General features: G+C 43.6%; 1 pseudogene; it reads left to right on the forward strand.

Moving 5' to 3' along the window:
- Positions 1-5,596: 5,596 nt before the first annotated feature.
- On the forward strand, positions 5,597-5,716 carry LOC135051983 (5S ribosomal RNA; annotated as a pseudogene).
- Positions 5,717-7,203: the final 1,487 nt, after the last annotated feature.

Below are 7,203 nucleotides of genomic sequence, written 5' to 3' on the forward strand. Positions count from 1 at the left end.
CATTTTCTAGAGTTAGCGCCTACACATCTATTGCTCAACACACACACAAATCTAGAACCAGGGGTTTTGGAGGGATTCCCCTATCTGCAAATAGAGACGGGCTGCTAACAATAAGCGCACATTAGGACAACCCTACATCCTTAACATATCCAGAAATTTACTGAGGAGCTTTTATCTCTCTCCATTATACATAGAAATATTAAACTTGCTGCTGTACATTACAAGCTGTTCATGCTAATTAGTACCCTAATAGAACATACTGTACAGAGATACTAAGTACGGTGATTTGGCATCCAGTTAAAAGCTGTTTGTGCTAATTAGTACACTAGTAGAACATACTGTACAGAGATACTAAGGATGGTGATTTGGCATCTAGGAACTTAGGGAGGAGCTTCTATCTCTCCATTATACATAGAAAGATTAAACTTGCCACTGTACATTACAAGCTGTTTGTGCTAATTAGTACACTAGAAGAACATACTGGGGACTCGGACTCATACAGTACTTGCATTTCAAAAGCACGGTATTTTCCACCGCCTGCCGCTAGCCCATCACCCTTCCCCCCTGGGAGCCTGCTCAGGTCATGCAGTAGACAGGGAGGGAGTTATTCACATAAACCAGGGCAAAGCTGCAGGAGCAGTTGTACTGTTAAGGTTCTATGCACCATACGGTACACATACAATTCTGTAGCAGGGCAGACTCAATTGAAATGGCTACCGCCTGTGACTCCTTGCCCCATGGAGGCCCTCGGCTATGGAGCAAGTAACAGCACAGATTTTGTAGGTCACAGGGCAATGCTGAAGGAGCGTCAGAATAACCTAGCTAAAATACACAGGGTCGATAGGGATAAGCGAGGTCTATGCACTTAACGATACCCCAGACCCCATCACATCACAAAGTGACAAAATGTCCAAGGCACATGTGTATTTTAGCTAGGGGATTCTGATGCTCCTTCAGCATTGGCCCTTTCTTTGAACACAGTATTTTTCACTGCCTCGCCCTACCCCCATCCCACTTTCCCCTTCCCCCCTGGGAGCCTGCACAGTTCATGCAGTAGACAGGTAGGGAGTTCCGATCAGGTTACAAGATAAGATTTATGTGAAACCTGTGTGCACCCTTCCATTGAATGTTTAACAAAGGAAAAAAATTATAATAAAGTGAATGTCATGGGAACTCGGACGCTCATACTGTACATGTATTTCAAAAGCACGGTGTTTATGCATTGTACATACTTCCTTTTACACAATTAGTTGCGTCTCCATACACAATCATGCGTCTGCATACACAAGTGTTTTAACATGCTCGTTTGTGTCTGTATAAACTATTTATGTATATTGAGAACTCTCACCGTCTGACCATTGATCACCATCTATTAACATTACAGTCGTCACTGACCATTTGCCAGAGCTGTAGATCAATCCGCCGCTATACGATCGAAAGTACTGGATTAGTGGAGCATTAGCCACCCAGTGGTGGAGATGTGTAATGCATGCTGAGTATATAGAATCGCCTCACCGCGCCTGCCTGTGATTAAACTCAGCAAGCTAAGTTATCGCCTTTGCGTGACTAAACGTCCGTCTAGGCGGAGAATCGGTCAAGATAAAGGTGGCTACATCTGTATGTGAGATTTTTGCTAATGTGAGATGTCACTGACATGTGAGATGAACTAGATAGTACACCGATCTAGCAAGGATTGACTTGCCTGCACAGTCTATCTTTTCTTGCGATGCCGACCTGGCGGGACCGCGCATCGGGATCGAATCGGGATCTCAAGGTGACTTTCACCTTGCGATCTGCACTAACTTTTCTTGCGATTTTGACTATATAGTCAAAATGGAAAGAAAATATCTCACCATTTGTACACACCCTATGAGAGATTTTGACTGAGAGATTTCCCTTGAACTGGCAGTAGGAGATTTTGGCTAACTTTACCAGAGATTTTGACTAAGTGTGCAAGAGATTTTGGCTATGGGAGATTTTGGCTATGGGAGATCTGGACTATCTCATTTAAATAAGGGGATGAGTGGGGGAGTGTCATATATAGGATGATTTTACAGGGTGGCTGTAATAGGTTGATTGTACATGGTGGGAGAGTGTCACTATCTGTGCACATAGGGAATTTTGATAGGGTGGGGAGTGTCACTAAAATAAGGTGATATTACACAGTGGGGGAGTGTCAGTATTGTGGTAATAAATAGCATCAGCCATTATAACTCAGTGCATTATATGCTCTGTGGCTAGTTCTACTTAGGTTTACCTACTTGAACGCTTCACATTGCTAGTGCGCTTTTCTTTGTTTGGCAAGCCAAAACAAAGAGCTTTTCGTTATGGATCATAGCTACCAAGTCAGGGTTTTATATGCTCAGGCTGTGGCGGTGTGGGATATGGAGACAGCACAGAGGAGGGAGAGGAGACGTGCTCGATCCTGTTGGACCAAGCAGTGGCTGTTGCAGAGGGAATCTCTCTCTCATATGCCATTGCTGAAGCAGATTCAGGAGAACAATCCAGATGATTACCGGAATTATCTGCACATGGACGAGATGTTCCAGGAGCTGCTGCGACACCTCTCATTCAGAAACAGGATACGACATGCTGCAGGCCATATCTGTGCAGGACCGGCTGGTGGCTACCCTGCGCTACGTGGCTACCGGGAGATCGCTGCAGGACCTGAAGTTCAGCACCCTGATCTCCCCTCAGTCTTTGGGGCTCATCATTCCGGAGACCTGCATGGCCTACAGCACCACCAATAGACAAGCCACGCGATCCTGACTCTGCCAGGTGCCTGGTGTGGAAACACCTGCAGGACATAACTCACAAGCCACCAATGCAAAGGCCAAAAAGTCAGGGAGGAGTACATGGCCTACTTTAACGGCGTTGGGGCAGTGGACTGGCAGAACGCTGCAATTGAGTAAATGTATTTCAGGGATTGTTTACTATCTGTGGTGAAATAAATTATGTCTGCGGCTTGGTTTTGGTGTGTCCTTTTTACTTTGTGTCTGCGATTTTGATTTGTTTTAAATTTGTATTTGTTAGCTTATTGAACCGTGTCCTGAAATTAATTACAAATCCCATACCTACATGCAATGCCTTGTGTTGTTTACCTCTGTGCAGTAGTATTGAAAAGATTACCTAAAATTTATGAATCAAAATAAATACAAGAAAAGCAGAAGAACAGTAGACTCTTGTTGGGGAGCACTCAGTTTCAGACATGCAAAATTTGTTACAAATAACTATTAAGATCGTAATTTTTATTAATGTAAGATTAATAACATGGAGTTCAGGTTCTACCAATACGTGCAAAATTATAAAATTATGTTAGACATGATAAATAGCCTTAGCTATGATAAATAAATAGCAGTGTTCCTGATGTTATGATTAATGTAATTCCCAGGTAGATTCAATTGGGTGGTATCTCTGTATTACATAAAAGTATATTATGACCATCATTTGATCTGCATAAGTAACTTTAAAGAAAGGTTATTGCAGAGGATTGAATCATAGGTCATAGTCCATTTGTTGGTATCTTATTCTTATAAGAAAACGTACGTCAGGGAAAGGACAAACCGATCACGTAATGCGCACACGTGACCGGAGTTAGCCGTTGATTCTGGAAACGGTAACGCCGGGAACCATCCTGCGGGAACCATCCTGCGGTCACTGGCTCACGGCTCCGGAGCTCCTCTCCGGACGCCTGCATTCATACAGCCCGGACGTCATGGCCAGAGAGCTCAACTCCCCAGCATAGAGGTAACCACAGTGTGCTCTGATATGTACAACGAGCGTCACCCCGCTGGGAATACTAGCGCAGTCTGGCCGAATTGAGCAGACAGCAGGACGTATGGTATCGTATGCAAAATAGATAATCACTTCCATCTCACGTCTTATATATGTATTGTGTTCCTCTCATTAGGAGACCGTCACATACAGCTTGGTTATTTTTCCTTGGAACTGTCATTTATAAACAAGAGACATACATGTGATAGTGATTATTCTTATATTCAACTTCTTCCTGCTCATGTCCGAATTTTGGTTGTATTTCTGCATATCCATTGGAGGAAATTATGAGTGACCGTAGAATGGTTTCTTGTCAGAGGATTGCTATTTTGTAGCATTGAATGAAAACCTGTAGCTTCATTTAGTAACAGTGTCTCAGTGAATTTGTGCCTGATATCCGAATTGCTACATAAGAATTGTGTCATTTGATACATGTATCATTATACTGAGCATTGAATAGGAACTTATATCTAATTCAGCTACAGGTTGAGTATCCCTTATCCAAAATGCTGGGGACCAGAGGTATTTTGGATATGGGATTTCTCCGTATTTTGGAATAATTGCATACCATAATGACATATCATGGTGATGGGACCTAAATCTAAGCAAAGAATGCATTTATGGTTCATATACCTCTTATACACACAGCCTGAAGGTAATTTTAGCCAATATTTTTAATAACTTTGTGCATTAAACAAAGTGTGTCTACATTCACACAATTCAGTTATGTTTTATATACACTTTATACACACAGCTTGAAGGTCATTTAATACACTATTTTTAATAACTGTGTATTAAACAAAGTTTGTGTACATTGAGCCATCAAAAAACAAAGGTTTCACTATTTCACTCTCACTCAAAAAAGTCAGTATTTCGGAATATTTGGATATGGGATACTCAACCTGTATAACCACAGTGTGTGGCAAATGAATTTTTTCAGCCACACTGAGTGACATATGAATTGCTGCTTATGATTGCTTACCCTGTTTATGAATTGCCATTTTTTTGGGGCATCAAGTTAGATAATATATTATATCAAATTGTAGCCACAATTACTGTATGTGGCAATGAATCTTATGCCCTAATGGTATATGAATCATACTGTGACTCACTATTCTATGTTTTGAGTTTTGTGGTTCATACATGAATAGCTATTCTTAGCAGTGAATGAGAGACTATATTGTGCATGGCATTGAACCCTAGGCCTCATCAGCAATGAAGTTTCAGCTTGTGGTATTAACCCTCAGCTCTAACAGTATATTATGGCATATTATTTCATATTTATGCAAACACAGGTACATTTAACCAATCCTATGACACAGGAATTGTTACCTTTGGAGGATTGTCTCAAATTCCAGGTATATGTAAATACTATTATTTAGCATTTGTTGTGGTATATTTATGGTCACAATCCTAGAGACCATAATCACTGCACTGTGTTACTTCTAAAGCAAGAATTTATTTTCTATTTCCTGCACTCTCACCTGTGATTACTAATACACGTGTGAAAACTAGAGATGAGCGGATTCGGTTTTACTCGGTTTTACTCGGTTCTCAAAACCGAATCTTATTGGCTATCCAAAACACGTGACATCCGTGAGCCAATTAGATGCCGTTTTGAGAACCGAGTAAAACCGAGTAAAACCGAACCCGCTCATCTCTACTGAAAACGTACTTCGGACCATGATTACTGCAAAGATTACTTTACAAGTGGAAGCAGCTACTACTTAAATTGAGTAATAGTATATACTCCCTCCACTTTTTTTATAAATATCAAGGTTTGGTACCACTGTCTATTTAGATGAGAGGTCTAAGTGCAGCAATTTGCGGTCATACCCCACTGGGGATGCCCAATCTCATCTGACCTTGGAAGCCAAGAAGTGGAGGGCCGGGCCAGTACTCGGATGGGAGACCACCCTGGAACAGCCAGGTACTGCAATTGAAAGCTGCCTACTAGATCCACTCGCTTGCTAACAGGAAGCAGCATATAAAAATAAGATACCAACAATTGGACTATGACCTATGATTCAATCCTCTGCAATAACCTTTCTTTAAAGTTGCTTATGCAGATCAAATGATGGTCATAATATACTTTTCTCTGACGTCCTAGTGGATGCTGGGAACTCCGTAAGGACCATGGGGAATAGCGGCTCCGCAGGAGACTGGGCACAAAAGTTAAGCTTTAGGACTACCTGGTGTGCACTGGCTCCTCCCCCTATGACCCTCCTCCAAGCCTCAGTTAGATTTTTGTGCCCGAACGAGAAGGGTGCACACTAGGGGCTCTCCTGAGCTGCTTAGTGAAAAGTTTAGTTTTAGGTTTTTTATTTTCAGTGAGACCTGCTGGCAACAGGCTCACTGCATCGAGGGACTAAGGGGAGAAGAAGCGAACTCACCTGCGTGCAGAGTGGATTGGGCTTCTTAGGCTACTGGACACCATTAGCTCCAGAGGGATCGAACACAGGCCCAGCCATGGAGTCCGGTCCCAGAGCCGCGCCGCCGGCCCCCTTACAGAGCCAGAAGCAAGAAGAGGTCCGGAAAATCGGCGGCAGAAGACATCCTGTCTTCACCAAGGTAGCGCACAGCACTGCAGCTGTGTGCCATTGCTCCTCAGCACACTTCACAATTCGGTCACTGAGGGTGCAGGGCGCTAGGGGGGGGGCGCCCTGAGCAGCAATAAAAACACCTTGGCTGGCGAAAATACATCACATATAGCCCCCAGGGCTATATGGATGAATTTTAACCCCTGCCAGATTACACTGAAAAACGGGAGAAAAGGCCGCCGAGAAGGGGGCGGAGCCTATCTCCTCAGCACACTGGCGCCATTTTCCCTCACAGCTCCGTTGGAGGGAAGCTCCCTGGCTCTCCCCTGCAGTCACTACACTACAGAAAGGGTTAAAAAAGAGAGGGGGGCACTAATTAGGCGCAGTATAAACAATACAGCAGCTATAAGGGGAAAAACACTTATATAAGGTTATCCCTGTATATATATAGCGCTCTGGTGTGTGCTGGCAAACTCTCCCTCTGTCTCCCCAAAGGGCTAGTGGGGTCCTGTCCTCTATCAGAGCATTCCCTGTGTGTGTGCTGTGTGTCGGTACGTTTGTGTCGACATGTATGAGGAGGAAAATGATGTGGAGGCGGAGCAAATTGCCTGTAATAGGGATGTCACCCCCTAGGGGGTCGACACCTGAGTGGATGAACTGCTGGAAGTAATTACATGACAGTGTCAGCTCTTTACAAAAGACAGTGATTGACATGAGACAGCCGGCTACTCAGCTTGTGCCTGTCCAGACGTCTCATAGGCCGTCAGGGGCTCTAAAGCGCCCGTTACCTCAGATGGCAAATACAGACGCCGACACGGATACTGACTCCAGTGTCGACGGTGAAGAGACAAATATGACTTCCAGTAGGGCCACACGTTACATGATTGAG

Source organism: Pseudophryne corroboree, chromosome 2 (genome assembly GCF_028390025.1).
Source record: "Pseudophryne corroboree isolate aPseCor3 chromosome 2, aPseCor3.hap2, whole genome shotgun sequence".
NCBI classification, from domain to species: Eukaryota; Metazoa; Chordata; class Amphibia; order Anura; family Myobatrachidae; genus Pseudophryne; species Pseudophryne corroboree.